The sequence below is a fragment of the Pseudochaenichthys georgianus genome, chromosome 18 (genome assembly GCF_902827115.2).
Source record: "Pseudochaenichthys georgianus chromosome 18, fPseGeo1.2, whole genome shotgun sequence".
Classification (NCBI taxonomy): domain Eukaryota; kingdom Metazoa; phylum Chordata; class Actinopteri; order Perciformes; family Channichthyidae; genus Pseudochaenichthys; species Pseudochaenichthys georgianus.
Window position 1 is genome coordinate 6,162,268 of NC_047520.1, and position 18,797 is coordinate 6,181,064.

At 40.0% G+C, this 18,797-nt stretch overlaps 10 non-coding genes across 10 annotated transcripts; all 10 read right to left on the minus strand.

Moving 5' to 3' along the window:
- Positions 1-835: 835 nt before the first annotated feature.
- Positions 836-918, minus strand: trnal-cag (transfer RNA leucine (anticodon CAG)). Its single transcript has one exon. It is a non-coding gene; the product is annotated as a tRNA-Leu (tRNA).
- Positions 919-2,104: 1,186 nt separating this feature from the next.
- On the minus strand, positions 2,105-2,187 carry trnal-cag (transfer RNA leucine (anticodon CAG)). Its single transcript has one exon. It is a non-coding gene; the product is annotated as a tRNA-Leu (tRNA).
- A 2,665-nt stretch (positions 2,188-4,852) lies between these two features.
- trnal-cag (transfer RNA leucine (anticodon CAG)) lies at positions 4,853-4,935 on the minus strand. The gene has a single exon. It is a non-coding gene; the product is annotated as a tRNA-Leu (tRNA).
- A 1,495-nt stretch (positions 4,936-6,430) lies between these two features.
- On the minus strand, positions 6,431-6,513 carry trnal-cag (transfer RNA leucine (anticodon CAG)). Its single transcript has one exon. It is a non-coding gene; the product is annotated as a tRNA-Leu (tRNA).
- Positions 6,514-9,574: 3,061 nt separating this feature from the next.
- trnal-cag (transfer RNA leucine (anticodon CAG)) lies at positions 9,575-9,657 on the minus strand. Its single transcript has one exon. It is a non-coding gene; the product is annotated as a tRNA-Leu (tRNA).
- Positions 9,658-10,073: 416 nt separating this feature from the next.
- On the minus strand, positions 10,074-10,156 carry trnal-cag (transfer RNA leucine (anticodon CAG)). Its single transcript has one exon. It is a non-coding gene; the product is annotated as a tRNA-Leu (tRNA).
- A 478-nt stretch (positions 10,157-10,634) lies between these two features.
- trnal-cag (transfer RNA leucine (anticodon CAG)) lies at positions 10,635-10,717 on the minus strand. Its single transcript has one exon. It is a non-coding gene; the product is annotated as a tRNA-Leu (tRNA).
- A 413-nt stretch (positions 10,718-11,130) lies between these two features.
- On the minus strand, positions 11,131-11,213 carry trnal-cag (transfer RNA leucine (anticodon CAG)). The gene has a single exon. It is a non-coding gene; the product is annotated as a tRNA-Leu (tRNA).
- A 1,527-nt stretch (positions 11,214-12,740) lies between these two features.
- Positions 12,741-12,823, minus strand: trnal-cag (transfer RNA leucine (anticodon CAG)). The gene has a single exon. It is a non-coding gene; the product is annotated as a tRNA-Leu (tRNA).
- Positions 12,824-18,154: 5,331 nt separating this feature from the next.
- trnal-cag (transfer RNA leucine (anticodon CAG)) lies at positions 18,155-18,237 on the minus strand. Its single transcript has one exon. It is a non-coding gene; the product is annotated as a tRNA-Leu (tRNA).
- Between the last annotated feature and the right edge of the window lie 560 nt (positions 18,238-18,797).

Below are 18,797 nucleotides of genomic sequence, written 5' to 3' on the forward strand. Positions count from 1 at the left end.
GGTCTCTCTCCATCACACCTCCAGCACCAGCACCTGCTCTCCAACCTCAGGTCAGCATGGTCACAGCAACTGGACAAACTTTCTGTTTTGTACCAGTTGCCTTTCCGGCTGCAATTCAGGGCACCACACCACCAACCGTGATTCCTGTCGCCACACTCGGAGCTGGGGCCACACCAAAGCTGCTATACAGGCGGACTGTAGGGGCAGACACCTGCAAAAAGTGTGGCCAGTTCCGCACTGCTGAAACTGGACACAGCCAGTACCACGGGAGAGTGTTTTGTCCGCAGACAGAAATACTCTCGAAAGAACTTTGGTTGGAGGAAATGAGGAAAACATTTGGTAAATAATGTAAATATATTGTAAATAGTTGTATAATAGTTGTTTTGTAATTTGGTTATTTTTGTATACATACTTACTTAATAGTATACTTACTATTTTATTATTTTATTTAAAGTCTTTTTTGTATTTATTGTACTTTTGTGGTATGTTTTAATAAAATCTTTCAAAAAGTATTTCCTTATTTATTTTTTCTGAAATGATTACTGATAATCCATCTTCATATTTATGCCAATACCGGAGTTTTCATATTAGCTGCTAATGATAGCTACCAGAGGGTATGACAGCTTCCAGTTTTGGGGCATTCTGGCTATGCATCACTCATTCACCAATGGGTAATGTTTATATGTTTGGATAAATAATATTAATTTATCCCTTTTAGAAGTGAAGATTTGGTCATTTGTTCTGGGAATGTCATTTTTGAGCCTGAACAGGCTCAGGGCATAACAGGTTAACCTGTTAAACAGGTTAAGTCATCAGGTGGTTCTCAAAAGGTTGTTGTCAGAAGTGGGATTTGAACCCACGCCTCCAGAGGAGACGGCGACCTGAACGCAGCACCTTAGACCGCTCGGCCATCCTGACATAGGAAGTGCTGTCATCACATCAAAATTGATTCAAATGTATAAAATACAGACAATATCTAATTAGGTTTCAGTCCATTTATCATAGTCAAAAAGGTGACTAATTAAAAAGCTACAGAATTCAGTTATTTATTAGGTTGTCAGTAGTAGGCTATTTTTATACATTGTTCAGGTATTATTACTGTATGGACATTTAAAATTGTAATACTTTTTTAACATCATTATTGCCTTGAGTATTTATTTCTTTATTTTACTTTTTCATACAGTAGAAATTATAATATTTGCTAACATGTGTTGAAGGCTTGACTGAGCTTGACCACCAAGCTGCAGCTTTCACATTAGGGGTCAAAGGTTAAATAATTGTCTTCCAAATAAAAGTCTCAGATAAAGTCTGAAGCAGGTTACTCAGGAGCAACATGTTAAGGCCCCTACACACCAATCTGACACCAAAGAACACGTCCCGACGGACCCGACTGTTGTGTCACCTCACGTCTCCTGCTTCTTGGCCATGTGTCGCACTGGAACACACCGCAAAGACTTCAGCCGACGGCCAAGTAGCACGTACGCACTGCGCATGCGTGAGTGGCAATAACTCTCCTTACCAGCAGGTGGTGGTAGTGTGCATTCGTCATTCAAAAGAGGCAACCGGAAGACAGACTGCGTGATATAAACAATCAACAAATAGCGTGTGCGTTCCATTTTCACTCTACAGCGAGAAGCTCATGGGGCGTTCCCGAACCTGTGTCGAGAGCTGGAGTTCAATGAAATCTCACATTTGCCTTCTTAATCGTTTGCTGGGTCTATCACTTCCGTTTAGCTTCTCATGCACCGATTCGCTAAGCTGAACAGCCAATCAGAGTGATTTCTTTAGCCGACAGCCTTTTACCGACAGCCTACCGATTCAACATGATGAATCGGCGGCGGAAGGTGTCATCACGAATGAAAAGACACGACCAATCTGAGTAGGGCGACAGGATGCTCATCGACGGCCAGACATTTATCGACATCTATTGACGGACGAAATCGGCTTGGTGTGTAAGGACCTTTAACGGTGCGTCTCAGGCAGATGATGAAGCATGTGTGTACTTTACGTGTTAATGAGGGAGTTATTCTGCTTTACCGGTGTGTCTCAGGAAGGTGAAGTCAGCGTTTACTTTTAAGTCATCAGGGGGTTCTCAAAAGGTTGCTGTCAGAAGTGGGATTCGAACCCACGCCTCCAGAGGAGACTGCGACCTGAACGCAGCGCCTTAGACCGCTCGGCCATCCTGACGTAAAGTGTGATGCCATCACCTCTAAACACAATCAAAATGATAATAAACGGTTCACTTTTCTTGTTTTTTTAACATTTATATAGGGGAACTACACTGCTAGCAGTAACTTGGTATGCATGTATTTCATGTTAGCTTAGCTTCTTAGCCTGAGCTAGCTCTGTTTACTTCCAGTTCGGAAGCAGCAGGTCCCGCCTCTTTGCCCTTATTTGGAGCAGGGGGGATTAGACTCTGACGTCACAGTCGAGCCGTTAGTGGCCGACTCTGCCTACTAAGGGCTTCACGGCAACTCTGCAGAATCCTATGGGTGACGTCACAGACACTACGTCCATTTATATATACAGTCTATGGTTAAAACCAAGCGGCAAACTCTGGGGAACAGCCGGGAAGCCAATACGGAAGTGCCACACACTGCAGTTCATACATGGGCCGCTAGGGACTGGCTGCAGAAAGGAGCAATTTCCATAGACCCCCATGTTAAAATGCCCAACTTTACAGCAGAAAAAAACATGTTTCTACCCATGGATGCAATAAATATTATTATCGATATAGTTAGATTCCACCTTCATGATTATGAATCTGTGAGTGAATTGTTTTCTAACACGACCCTTTTATTTATATTAGGTCTTAAAGTCTTTGCATAAATTAGGGCGTGGTCACGTTGATGGACACGTACATGCCTCACTGTCAGCTAACAGCAACTTGTCCACTCTGCTAGGCTACAACCATAGAGGCTACAACGTTAGTTAGTCATAGTACTGTACTTGACCCTTTAGCTTTAGCCGTGTTCGTGGTGATTGTGCCTTTTAGGGAATATTGTTACAAATACCGGACAATTACAATGTCGTGCTGTGCGCTTGAATGTACTAACAGGACTTCCAAGAAGTCTAAAATGATAATATTATACATGTTAACCCCGTTCGTAGGTGTTTGTGTGCTTGGTAGCTTAGCTTGTTACTTATTAGACAGCTAAGGACGTAACCCTTTATGCATACATATACATTTTAGTTTATGATTCAGCCTTGGGTAAGACTTTTATAGTCTATGGCTATGACGCCCATAATGCTAAATGGGAGCAAATGTTAATAGGGGACCCAATTATCCCAGTGGTGGCCGCTGGAGCTAACGGAGCCGCAGGGGGCTAGCTCCAGCCGGCGTCCCGGAGCTAGCCCACTGCGGCTCCGGTAGGTCCGGGCGGTGGAGTCCGTCTTTTCTCAACGTGTGAATGACAAGCATTAAGAGTAACAAAATATAGCTAATTCTCTTGCAGATTGTCTCATTTGATTATGAATGTAACGTTTATATAGGGGAACTACACTGTTAGCAGTAACTTGGTATGCATGTATTTCATGTTAGCTTAGCTTCTTAGCCTGAGCTAGCTCTGTTTACTTCCAGTTCGGAGGCAGCAGGTCCCGCCTCCGCTCCGCCTCTTTGCCCTTATTTGGAGCAGGCGGGATTAGACTCTGACTTCACAGTCGAGCCGTTAGTGGCCGACTCCGTCTACTAAGGGCTTCACGGCAACTCTGCAGAATCCTATGGGTGACGTCACGGACACTACGTCCATTTATATATACAGTCTATGGTTGCAACACACAAAAACAAGATAAGTGAACTATTTTGGCCGGAAGGGTAATTTTTGCTTGCCAGGTTGTTGTTTCCAGTCTTTATGCTAAGCTAACTTGCTGTTGCTTTATATTTGTAGATTGGTATGACTTTTCTAAATAATAAATCAGTGTATTTCCCAGTACAAATACAAATTAAAAAACCTGTTTATATTGAATGAAATTTTTTTTTATTTTCACTAAATCTCCAACATTGAAGAAGTCAAACACTTAGATGATCTTACTTAACAAGTCCACACTAAAAGAACATGAATTATTCAGACTCAGAAAACTGCAAAGGTCATCATGTAAATAAACTTAAGTATCTCTGCAGCAGTTATCCAGTCTTACCTGACTCTGCAATGTCCTCACGTTGCATCCACATCCTGCCGTATGCAAAGTGTTTAGCTACTTTCCAAACTAAATCAAGGAGCACATTTTAGCATGACAAAAACAGCTCTCCGTTTTAGCCGCAGTGTGTAAGGAACCAAGTGGGAATCTCTGCTTAAACCCTCCCCCACTGGCTCAATTTCGAAAAGAGGAAGTTTTCCTTACACTGGTCAAAAGTCCCTCTTAATCATCACAGTCTAGTGAGGATTTATAGCCAAATAAAAGGTATTTTTGACACTTTTTGAATATAATTCAAAGTAAATATAGATCATATTAGATTTGATGTAACAGGTAAGTTAGAGGACGAGGCATTTGATATTTTCCCCTCTTTTCATGCAGTGGAAATAGAAAAATGTAGACTCTGTACATCACATGTGTCAAACTCAAGGCCCGGGGGCCAAATCAGGCCCTTGGTGGATTTAATTTTGGCCCGCAGGATATTTCTAATTACTATTAGATCAGGCACGCCGGTATATTGCACGCACACCTTCACTCTATCCTGAGGATCGAAATCGGCTTGGTGTGTAAGGACCTTTAACGGTGCGTCTCAGGCAGATGATGAAGCATGTGTGTACTTTACGAGTTAATGAGGGAGTTATTCTGCTTTACAGGTGTGTCTCAGGAAGGTGAAGTCAGCGTTTACTTTTAAGTCATCAGGGGGTTCTCAAAAGGTTGTTGTCAGAAGTGGGATTCGAACCCACGCCTCCAGAGGAGACTGCGACCTGAACGCAGCGCCTTAGACCGCTCGGCCATCCTGACATAGGAACTGATGTCATCACATCAAAATTGATTCAAAATGATAAAATACAGACAATATCTAATTAGGTGTCAGTCCATTTATCATAGTCAAAAAGGTGACTAATTAAAAAGCTACAGAATTCAGTTATTTAAGAATATTAGGTTGTCAGTAGTAAGCTATTTATTTATTTATTATACATTGTTCAGGTATTATTCCTGTATGGACATTTAAAATTTGAATATGTTTTGTAGTAATCTTTTGGTACAGATCTGTTGACATTTGTTGACATTTGTTAAATGGTTAAAACTCAAAAAATCTTAATTGCCGCAATATCCTTTTATAATAATCACTTTAAATTGAAAACGTATAAAAAAATAAATATATATTTGTTTGATTTTTTTTAAATCCTTATTGCCTTAAGTATTTATTTTTTGATTTTACTTTTTTAATACAGCAGAAATAATAATATTTTCTCACATGTGTTGAAAGCTTGACTGAGCTTGAAAACCTTCTCTGTCAAGCTGCAGCTTTCACATTAGGATCAAAGGTTAAATGATTCTCCTCAAAATAAAAGTCTCAGATAAAGTCTGAAGTTTGAAGCAGGTTACTCAGGAGCAACATGTTAACTGTGCGTCTCAGGCAGATGATGAAGCGTGTGTGTACTTTATGTGTTACTGAGGGAGTTATGGCGCATTTCCACTACAGCGCGGAGCTCGCTTTAAGCGTGCCGAGCCGTGCGGGGCCTGTTTTTGGTTGCGTTTCCACTTAGCGTAGTACCGGCTAGCGGGTACTATTTCATTGTTTTTCTGGCCCCATAAAATCGAGGTTCTTTCCGGGCCAACAACCAGGCTGAGTCGGGCTGAGTATGCTAAACTAGAGGGAGAATCGCTGGCAAGGGGGCTACAACTACAACAAGAAGAACATATTTAACCGTGATTTAATTGTAATACACGTTTCTAAATGATGCCGAAGTAACAATACACTGATACCGGTTAATAAAAACCATGAATTAATGCTTTGACAAGTCTGCAGACAGACGGCAGGCGGAACACCTTTTAAAATGCGTGTTTTCTGAATGGAAAGCTAACGCAGTATATGCTCCAACCGTCCACACTCACAACAACGGCCTATACAGACATAAATAAACCAGCAACTGTATTCGCCATGACGCAGGCAGTCTGTGGTTTGTACTTGTTTAACTTCTGTCTAGTTTCTGAACAGATATGAGGATCTGTGAGCTTGAGTGCTAACAGCTAATGGCTGATGTTGTTTTTGTTGGGGTTCTCATTGAAGATGACGTCACGGCTCCGCCGACACTGCGTTACTATAGATACTACCTCAGTTCCTAAACTATAATGGCAATGCGCCATAAAGTGAGCCAGTCCTAACGAGGCCTAGCCATAGCGAGCGAGGCCGTGTAGTGGAAATGCGCCATTATTCTGCTTTACCTGTGGGTCTCTGGAAGGTGAAGTATGCGTTTACTTTTAAGTCATCAGGGGGTTCTCAAAAGGTTGTTGTCAGAAGTGGGATTTGAACCCACGCCTCCAGAGGAGACTGCGACCTGAACGCAGCGCCTTAGACCGCTCGGCCATCCTGACATGGGAGTTAATGTCATCACATCAAAGTTGATTAAAAATTATAAAATACAGACAATATATAATTAGGTTTCAGTCCATTTATCATAGTCAAAAAGGTGACGAATTAAAAATAAAAGCTACAGAATTCAGTTATTTAAGAATATTAGGTTGTCAGTAGTAAGCTATTTATTTATTATACATTATTCAGGTATTATTCCTGTATGACATATATCATTTGAATGTTTTGTATTCATTTTTTGGTACGGATGTTTTGACAGTATTGCATAAATGGTTAAAACAAAAAAATCTAAATTGCTGCAATATCCTTTTATAATAGTCACTTTAAATTGAAAATGTATTTTTAAAAAAACATTTGTTTGAATTGCTTTTGAATCATTATTGCCTTGAGTATTTATTTTTTGATTTTACTTTTTTAATACAGTAGAAATAATAATATTTGCTCACATGTGTTGAAAGCTTGACTGAGCTTGAAAACCATCTCTGTCAAGCTGCAGCTTTCACATTAGGGTCAAAGGTTAAATGTTTTTCTTCAAAATAAAAGTCTCAGATAAAGTCTGAAGCTTGAAGCAGGTTACAGGGTTCATACACTTTTTCACCAATGATTTTCAATTACTTTTCCATGACTTCTCAATGACCTTTACCTCATATTCCATGACCAAAAAAGAATTACCACTGAAAATGGTTTATTTTAACATGGAACAGAAAGGTGACAAGGAGCCGAGCCCCCCGCACCACGGAATATCGGTTTAGGAATAACAGAGGATTTTAGCAGTCAGAACAACTAAAGCAGCAGTGTCAATAATAACAGAAACGCTAAAGAGTCACATCTAATAGAAATATATAAAAGCATTTATTTTAATTGTGTAGCAGTCAGTTTATAATTTTGGCAGCACTGTTGAGCATTTTGAAAATGTATTTTCATGCCTCTGTTCAAGGCGTAGTCTTTCTATCTTTAAAGCCAGTGGTGTAAAGTAACTAAGTTCATAAACTCAACAAGTACTATACATGGGTACAATTTTGAGATACTTGTACTTTATTAAGTATTTCAATGTTTTGCTACTTTGTTCTTCTTCTCCTCTACAATTCAGAGGTAAATGGTGTACGTTGACTCCACTACATGTATTAATACCTTTAGTTACTTCACAGATGTGGATGAATGATTTGAAATATAATCAAGTGTTGAATCAGACTTTAGTTCCACCTGGAGTAAATCCACAAGCTACCCTGCAGTCTACAAAGTACTTCAGACTAGCTGCACCTTCACCAGCTTTGAGAACACTTTCATGATCAATCATTATAAAACACATCATATATATTATTCTGAAATGGACCAATCTGCACAACGACTACTTTTACTGTCGCTACTTTCACTATATTTTGATGAAAATACTTTTCTACTTTCACTTGAGGAACATTTTGAATGCAGGACTTTTACTGTAACAGAGTATTCCTACACTCTGGTACTGATCTGAGTGTAAGGTTTCAGCGTTAGAGTCCGTGAGCTTATTGTTTTGTGTTTATTCTGGTGGCCTTGCAGTTTTATTTTGATGTTGACTCTGTCCTCTCGTTTCAGGTGTCATCACTTCCTGTGGTGGTGTGTCACTTGTCAGCTTGATAGTGATCTCCTGTTCTGGATTGTTTGCACCTGTGCCTCATTAACTGTTGTGTATATGTAGCCCTGTTTTCCTGTTGTCTTTTGTCGGTTCGTCTTGTCTCAACACTAAGTCCATGTCGGTATTTCCTCGTGTAAACTTTGAGCAACCTAGTCGAACCTAGTGAACTTTTGAGTGTCCTAGTAGATCCTAAATACCTTTTTGCTTTGAGAAATCTTTTGTATATTAAAAGATAGTTTTGAAGTCAAGAAAGAATCGTGCATCTGAGTTCTTGGGAGTCCTTCGTGTCACTGAGTACTTCTACTTTTACTCAAGTACAAGATCTGAGTACTTCTACTTTTACTCAAGTACAAGATCAGAGTACTTCTACTTTTACTCAAGAACAAGATCTGTCTGAGTACTTCTACTTTTACTCAAGAACAAGACCTGAGTACTTCTACTTTTACTCAAGTACAAGATCTGAGTACTTCTACTTTTACTCAAGTACAAGATCTTAGTACTTCTACTTTTACTCAAGTACAAGATCAGAGTACTTCTACTTTTACTCAAGAACAAGATCTGTCTGAGTACTTCTACTTTTACTCAAGTACTAGATCTGAGTACTTCTACTAAAGTACAAGATCTGAGTACTTCTACTTTTCTTCTAGCACAATATCTATATTTATACCACCGCTGTTTATAGCCTATGAAAAAAACTATTAGAAAACGAAGGCTAAAGCTAACGTTAGCAGATAGTGACAATGTAATGATATTGCGACAGAAAAACTTTTCAGTTCACATCACGCTCTGCCGCTCTGCTCTGAACACCTGAAAGGCCCGTTCTGACAGCTGTTCACCAGCGGCTCAGTCTGTGTCACAGTGACTCCGGACCGTAGATAATGTAGCTGACCCTCATCCCGGAGCAGCAGAGTTCAGCCGACAGGCAGGAAGACTCGAGCACACAGCTCGCGCTTCATATATTAAAAATAACACCATGCGCGTCATGATGGCACATAACAGCTCGCGACCGCAGATTATGTCGGCGATTAGATAAAATGTAAATTAAATTTGACGCAACTTTAGTTACATTTCCATGACTTTTACAAAACTTTAGGCAAAATATTGTTTTCCAGGGCCTGGAATTTACATTTTGAATTTCCATGACTTTTCCAGGTTTTCGATGACCGTACGAACCCTGAGGTTACTCAGGAGCGACATGTTAACGGTGCGTCTCAGGCAGATTATGAAGCATGTGTGTACTTTACGTGTTAATGAGGGAGTTATTCTACTTTACCTGTGTGTCTCAGGAAGGTGAAGTATGCGTTTACTTTTAAGTCATAATAATAATGCATTTATTTTGGGGGGTGCCTTTCATAACACCCAAGGACACCTTACAGGGCATAGGGGCAAAACAGGGAACAATTAAAACAGTGGATTTAGTGATCATCAGGTGGTTCTCAAAAGGTTGTTGTCAGAAGTGGGATTCGAACCTACACCTCCAGAGGAGACTGCGACCTGAACGCAGCGCCTTAGACCGCTCGGCCATCCTGACATAGGAAGTGATGTCATCATATTAAAAACAGATCGAAATTATAAAATACAAGAAATATGTCATTAAGTTGCCATTTCTTTCCAATTAGACAAAAGGTTCACAAACATTGTGATACATATAAAGCCATTTTTGTATCATACCTTGTGCTTAATCATAAATGAATACAGTTTATAATTACATTTACTCTGTTATGGGTTTGAGCTTGACAACTCTCAAATTTTAAGCTGCATCATTCAAGATATGGTGAAAGGTTAAACATATATTTCCACTAAATAAAGTCTCAGATACCCAAAAACTGAGTGGAAAGGAGGTCACTGAGAAGCTACCCGTCTAGAGTGTCACTCAGGCTATTAATGGATCATGTGTTCACCAACAGCATGTGATTGTTTGCAACTGAGCACGTCTCAAAAGGTTGTTGTCAGAAGTGGGATTCGAACCCACGCCTCCAGAGGAGACTGCGACCTGAACGCAGCGCCTTAGACCGCTCGGCCATCCTGACATAGGAAATGTCTTCACACCAAAACAAAATAAAAATTATTAAATTCAACCATAATATGATTAATTGACATTTTTCACTAATACAAAAAAAAAGGTAAAAGGTTTTCATACATAAAAAGCCTGTATTACAGCATGTGATTCTCACTTGAACATTTTTTTATTTAACTGTTTTTTGTTTGTTTGTTGAATAACTTTCGACTCAAGTAGCTATTTATTTATTATACCTTGTGCATAATCATAAATTCATACGATTTATAATTATATTTGCTCTCAATCTACCAGTATGAAAACTTTGAGTTCGACAACTATCTATTTTAAGCTGCAACATTCAAGATATGGTGTAAGGTTAAACCCATTCGTACAAATTAAAGCCTCAGATCCTAAAAAGTGAGCAGCAACCAGTCAACAAGGCTATTAATGGATCATGTGTTCACCAAGAGCATGTGATTGTTTGCAACTGAGCAGTCACAAAAGCTTGTTGTCAGAAGTGGGATTCGAACCCACGCCTCCAGAGGAGACTGCGACCTGAACGCAGCGCCTTAGACCGCTCGGCCATCCTGACATAGGAAGTGATGTCATCATATTAAAAACAGATCGAAATTATAAAATACAAGAAATATGTCATTAAGTTGCCATTTCTTTCCAATTAGACAAAAGGTAAAACATTGTGATACATATAAAGCCATTTTTGTATCATACCTTGTGCTTAATCATAAATGAATACAGTTTATAATTACATTTACTCTGTTATGGGTTTGAGCTTGACAACTCTCAAATTTTAAGCTGCATCATTCAAGATATGGTGAAAGGTTAAACATATATTTCCACTAAATAAATTCTCAGACACCCAAAAACTGAGTGGAAAGGAGGTCACTGAGAAGCTACCCGTCTAGAGTGTCACTCAGGCTATTCATGGTTCATGTGTTCACCAACAGCATGTGATTGTTTGCAACTGAGCAGGTCTCAAAAGGTTGTTGTCAGAAGTGGGATTTGAACCCACGCCTCCAGAGGAGACTGCGACCTGAACGCAGCGCCTTAGACCGCTCGGCCATCCTGACATAGTAAGTGATGTCATCACACCAAAACAAAAATTAAATTAAATTCAACCATAATATGATTAATTGACATTTTTCACTGATACAAAAAAAAAGGTAACAGGTTGTCATACATAAAAAGCCTGTATTACAGCATGTGATTCTCACTTGAACATTTTTTATTTAACTGGTTTTTGTTTGTTTGTTGGATAACTTTCGACTGAAGTAGGCTATTTATTTATTATACCTTGTGCATAATCATACATTCATACGATTTATAATTATATTTGCTCTCAATCTACCAGTATTAAAGCTTTGAGTTCGACAACTATCTATTTTAAGCTGCAACATTCAAGATATGGTGTAAGGTTAAACCCATTCGTATAAATTAAAGCCTCAGATGCTAAAAAGTGAACAGCAACCAGTCAACAAGGCTATTAATGGATCATGTGTTCATCAAGAGCATGTGATTGTTTGCAACTGAGCGATTGTCAGCGACTTATATGAGGACGTATAAATCAAATAGAAAATAAAAACATAACACGCATTTACTTTATCGACTTTAACACTAGAACTGCCAACGGGGTCAATTTGACCCAGAGCTGTTTTTTATTGTTTGTAACTTTTTTTCAATAACATATTAAAGTCTCCCAGTCCGTGACTTTTCCTGAAAGTGTGTTATGTTGCACCCTATGTTGTTAAAAATTGTCAATATGAAGTCAGATTGAAGAAATCGACAAAATAATTGCCATTTATACTTATTTCCGCCAAGCGGGTCATATTGACCCCACCCTTTTTCGCGCTATTGATTTTGCGTGTAAACAAACATGACGTGTTGCTATAGCAACGCCTTTTGTCTACTGCAGTTCCTTATAGATTGAGAGAGAGAGAGATAGATTGATAGCACAGGAGACTGCTTGTGCTGCGCTCCGCAGCAAACAGCTGTTTGCTTTTCACCCAACAACGACAACCGCCTCACGAAACCTTATGTTGTACCGTTAATAAACGAAACAATTTAACAAAATTGCTTGTCAAAATACCAATACCACAGGACCATTTTCTTTTTAAAGCAATACTTTTACTTTGAAAATCAATGCATTCTAATGCTGGATCAATTTGACCCTGGTGGCGGTTTTAGGTATACAAAATCTCTGGCGGTTCTAGTGTTAAGAAAACAACTACAGGAAATTAGTTGACTATCTACAGATGGTTTGCTACATGAGCCAGTATAATGCATTTTAATCATAGAATAGTAATATAAATCCTACCTTCCTCTGAGGACGATTCAATGAAAGTGTGGGCGGTTCCCTTTTAGTGTCTCACATCTGCAGCTCCTGCCAGCACATGAAGACCTGTCGGTTCAAGGCGAGAAAATGTAAAAATAAGACCACGAAACAACGTGTTCTCTCACAGACACATCTAAGCCATTACATCTTGTCAAAAGCGAGGCCGTGTAGTGGAAATGCGCCATTATTCTACTTTACCTGTATGTCTCAGGAAGGTGAAGTATGCTTTTACTTTTAAGTCATTAGGGGGTTCTCAAAAGGTTGTTGTCAGAAGTGGGATTCGAACCCACGCCTCCAGAGGAGACTGCGACCTGAACGCAGCGCCTTAGACCGCTCGGCCATCCTGACATAGGATGTGATGTCATCATATTAAAAACAGATCGAAATTATAAAATACAAGAAATATGTAATTAAGTTGCCATTTCTTACTAATTAGACAAAAGGTAAAACATTGTGATACCAGGGTATATGCAGGAATCCTGAAGTCAAATTTAATACCTTTTAAGACCCTTTCCATACATTTTAAGACCTCATCGCAACTTGGAGTTCTAACCGGTTACATTGGCGACACACTTTACCTCACATTTACTATATTGATTGTAAGATAGCACAACTAAACAGAGTGCAGACTGAGGCCTCCTCTCCACATGAACTTCAACCTCTCTGTGAAGGTCAAGTTTAATGCAGCATGCTGCTCTGTTGCTTCTGTACTCTGTGCTCTTTCATTCCAGTGAAACTCCTCAGAAACCATTAGAAACCAGTATTTGACCAATAAACAAAACAATTGACAAAACCTTGAACTATGAAATATATTAAACTTGGTGAGCTTCAGCGGGGTAATGCCATATAGGAGCTCCCTCACAAATACCCAGAGGTTAAATTGGGCTGGGGCTGTCCGGGGCTAAGCCCGGCACAGAAGACGATGCTCTGACGTCATCACCCTCACACATTTGTCATATGTTTACAAAAAATGATGTATATGTTAAGACTTTTCTCGTTCTTAATATAGACTATATTTAGGGTCGATATGTGTTGTTGACCTTACTTTAAAATAGCAGATCTCTGTGACCGGATATAGTTTGGCTTAGACCCCGGCCCCACGAGGACGCATACAGTAAAACGCATACGCATTTCATTAACGTGTCCGTTCACACGAGACCGCTGGAAATGCTGGAAACACTGTAGTACATATGCCAGGCCTGTAAGTGGCGCTGCTGCCGCCACAAAATACACCAAAAGCAGCGAAGAAGAGCCCGGAGCATGGTTGTCATGGGCCCTTTCTCATTTCTCGAACTCCCCTCCTCGACTCCCCTCCTCGACTCCTATCCTCAATACTTAGTCCCGCCCACAGGAGATGTGAGCGGAGGAGCCGAGGAGGGGAACCGAGGAGAGAGGAGGGGAAGCAGCAGGCGGTTAGAGAAATGAGAACTCCTCTCCTCTGAGCGGTCATTTTAAAGAGACGTCCATTAATGATGACAGGAGGCAGCAGCCCTCTGTCTGAGGGACAGATGTGTTCATGACCACTTATATATTTACTTTGATTCATTCACAGTGCGGTATAATGAGACAATAACAGGCTACAGATGCGGACACGCACACACACATATATATGTATATATTTATATAAATATATACAATTTCAGAATCAAACAGAGCACTCTCATAATAACGTAACACTATCAGAGACTGGATATATCCCCCCCCCCCTCTCTGGTCGCTACAATGAGGAAAATAAATTACGGGCCAAAAGTTTTATTTACAAGTATTAAAAGTAAGCAGAGGACACCAAACCAACTGAGACCTGTCTGTCCGCTGCATCTACGCACACACTGTAACACACACACGCACCTACAGCTCCTAAAACAGGCTACAGCCGTTGTGTATTTTATTGTGAAGCACTAAATGGTTTTAGAAAAATATAGACTCTTTGTTTGTAGATATCTACTAAACTACAGCAAATAAAGAGAGTAGGCCTGTTATACTGAGTGATATATATTGTACACACTGCTCTGCTTTCTGCACGGACCTCACAGCTGTTCTCTCTGTAAACATCGCGTTGCGATGAAAGCAGTTAATAAAATAATATCCAGGGGATGCATGCAGAGCTGTCATTGGCTGAGATAAGTCCGGCCGTGCGTCACGACTCTTTGAAACATCTCTGTTGACGGAAATGCATCCGCGAAGGAGCCGTGGAGGACCGTGGAGGACCCATCAGTGTATCCTCGGTTATAGCTCCTTCAGAGAGCCTCCTCGACGCTCGGTCCTCGAAGTGCATTTATGGCGCATTTCCACTGCAGCGGGTAGCCCCGTTTAAGCGTCCTGGACCGTCCTTAAGCGGCCAGGCCAGTTTTTGGTGGCATTTCCATATAGCCTAGTACCGGCTAGCGGGTACTTTTTCTCTCTTTTTCCGGCCCCATAAAATCGTGGTTCTATCAGACCAGGCCAGGGCTGTGACGTCAACACTCGACTGCTGATTGGTCAGAGAGAATCGTCACAAGATCGCGCGCGAGATCATCCCTCGCGTCACATATATATCAAGAAGCAAGCTTGCAGCATTTTGTAAACGGAGGAGCTACAAAAATGGCAACGTCGAAGAAAAGCACACCGTGGTCGACCGAGGAGGTGACGACGTTCCTACATCTCATTGGGGATGATAAAATCCAGCGGGAGCTCGACGGAACAACGCGAAATGTGAAAGTGTTCCAGGATGTCTCTGCACAGATGTCCGAGCACGGATTTTCCTGCGATGTAGGGAAAACGGAACGGCTTTACTGGAGTCCCTGCAAGGTACGCTCACTTCTAACAAAGAAGTCTATTTTATCCTTACATTAATGTTCGACAACCCGTGCTTTTATGGAGCCCCAAAGAGCTACATAGCTAGCTAAGGCAGATAGCCTAGGCAGATAGCCTTAGCTAGAGCTATTGTTTGCTAACACCATATGTGCCATTGTTTACGTTCAGTTTTTCTTTTCTATAGTTGTTGTTGCTATTTAGTATTGTGCTGCAGTAGTTTGTGGAATTAACAAGTCATTTTGCTGTTCTAGATGATTACATTGGGACTCGTGAGGAGGAACATTCCCGAACAACGGGTGATGGCAGTGTTCCGTCCACATCGTCATTGAATCCAGAACGGACCCCAGCCGAAGAATCGACACCGACTCAACCACCAACACCGAGTGCCATCACGACACCGCAGCGTGTGGTTCTAGGTAAGAAATAGAAATGGCAAAACGACTGGAATTGTGTTTTTGTTTTTTTAAACCGTGGATCATCCATCGTCAGTAATTAAAATAAGCTATATCACTGTGTGGAAATGCTCTGTTACAAGTAAAGTCTTAGCTAGTAAGCAGCTAGTACAGTTGTGTGTGACATCCTATCATATACATATATTTATATTCATTATCAACAGGCTGGACATAATGTAATTCACTTTCACAATCATTGTAAACATCTAGGGCCAGAACTTTCTTTAGTTCACCTTACTGTTGTTCTGTTTATACATGTTATTCTTATATCCTTGTGTGACCTGTACCTGTCCTGTGTGTTTTCCTTATTGCTAATTATTATCTTATTGTCACCCAGGCAAGAGGCAACGAGGAGGAGAGGATCGGTCCCAGCAGGAACGGCACCATGACTGGGCAGCCGACGTGGCCCGTCTCCTCCCTGATACTTCAAAAAACCTTAATAGTTATTGTACATATTATATATTTTTTATCTAGTTAATTTTTAAATGCAACATTTGTACTTCCTTGTTTATTTATTTTCTTTAAAATGTTCATTTTATATTTACAATTCCATGTATATTTATGCTGGCTGCAATACAGTTTTACATTTTTTATTTGGATTGTTTAATGGCATGCCTTTTTGATACAACATTTGTATTTTTATACTGCCATCAATAAAGTACTTCTTTGACTTATCTTATTTCTTGTTGATAATGAATGGCACCCAACATAAAAAAATCATAAACATACATGAATTTATAAAGCAATAACAAACACCATCAGTTAGGAAAAAGCCCCTTACTTTTAAGAGATTTAAAGCAAGAAATTGAGTTTGCTAGCTTGAGGTCCTACTCTAAAACATTATTACATGTTTATTTTGTAATGGTATTAAGAATACATAATAAATACATAATACATGTAGAAATTGCTCAATTGTAATACCCTCCTTCTACTAGACTCAAACAACACATTCCTTATATATTTGAAAGACGAGAGAACAAAATAAACCTATAACCCATTCAAGCAAGCTTTTAACATGTCTAGAAGAAAGATTGAGGTTATATTTAATATATTATATGTTGTGGATACTTTAGTCTCCATCCATGTTTACAATTGTCCACACTATTTTACACTTGCATTTATGAATATAGTTTTGCTGTGTTTTACACTTTAGTATTTATGTTTATAGTTAGCTTTGATATTTGCTTAATTGATTAGAAAGATTTTCTTTTCATGATCTGATATTTCCTCAAATGTTATTATGGGGCAGTACTTACTGGTGCTTGAATTTCAAATATTCAATTCAGATAATATTTGTTTAAAACATTTTACAAACACATGTATATTGAAAAAAAAAAGGATTTATTTATGTTCAATACAATGAATACAATACAATGCTTGCTGTGATCACTTTCCTTCTTGCTGTGATAACAAGCCACACACCAAGAAACAAGTAAACGATCGCTTCCACATCCTCCATTGTTGTGTGTGTTTTGTGAGTTGTGTCGCATTGAAGATGACGCCACTGCAGTTTTACCCAGCGTCGCTCCGACCAAAAAGCTGATCGCCCCGCCTACACTGCGTTGCTACCCCAGGTCCTAAACTGTAATGGAAATGCGCCACGGCCTCGGCCGGCCAGCGAGGCAGCCCGAGGCCTGAGCGAGGACGCTTAGGGACGCTTAAACGGGGCTACCCCGTTGCAGTGGAAATGCGCCATTAGAGAAATGAGATGTCCTTCAACATGGCGCGCTAAAATTCATTTCGGAGGACCGAGGAGTCGAGGAGGGGGATTTGATGAAATGAGAAAGGGCCATGGTTGGCCTTCTGTTTATTCTCCGCGGTGGACGGCGTGTTCTCCTGCTGTATATCTCTCAGGTAGTCCACCAGCAGATAACCCCCCCCCACAGAGCAGAGCAAGGCAACGAAACTTAAAATAAGAAGCAGCATTTTATGGCACGCTATGCATGGGGCCACCTTGAGGGGGTTTCCCGACATGTTGTAGTAAATTAAAGGGTGTTTCATGTTGTCGTTGCTGTGGACCTTCTTAATACCTTGGAAAATGCCATTTAATAGCCTTAATTTTCGCTAAATTGATTTATCAACTTTTAATACTTTTTAAGACCCCGCGGACACCCTGGATACATATAAAGCCATTGTTGTATCATACCTTGTGCTTAATCATAAATGAATACAGTTTATAATTACATTTACTCTCAACTTACAAGTGTTATGGGTTTGAGCTTGACAACTCTCTATTTCAAGCTGCATCATTCAAGATATGGTGAAAGGTTAAACATATATTTCTACTAAATGAAGTCTCAGATACCCAAAAACTGAGTGGAAAGGAGGTCACTGAGAAGCTACCCCGTCTAGAGTGTCACTAAGAATATTAATGGATCATGTGTTCACCAATAGCATGTGATTGTTTGCAACTGAGCACGTCTCAAAAGGTTGTTGTCAGAAGTGGGATTCGAACCCACGCCTCCAGAGGAGACTGCGACCTGAACGCAGCGCCTTAGACCGCTCGGCCATCCTGACATAGTAAGTGATGTCATCACACCAAAACAAAATAAAAATTATTAATTTCAACCATAATATGATTAATTGACATTTTTCACTAATACAAAAAAAAGGTAAAAGGTTTTCATACATAAAAAGCCTGTATTACAGCATGTGATTCTCACTTGAACATTTTTTTATTTAACTGGTTTTTGTTTGTTTGTTGGATAACTTTCGACTCAAGTAGGCTATTTATTTATTATACCTTGTCAGGGTTCCCACGCTTGCCGTGAAAAATTTTTCCATGCTACCTCCTGATTTTCCAGGTACCATATTAAGTGATGATCTATAGGCCCCTGAAGCTTGTGAAGTGTGACCTGACCATCTTCATGACCCAGCGAATCTCTGCTTCAAATACAGCTTGGCTTGAAAAAAAAGTTTTCCCCTGAACTCCAGAGCCTTTTTCCGTAGGCTGTTCACTGCTGGTACTGGGCACCTGACTGTCAATTTCGATATCCTGGCTTGTTGGGCCGCTTCTTCCCTCTCCTGTTTTTGTAGTAAAGAAATCTGTCATTCTTCTTTCATTATTTAGCTGTCCA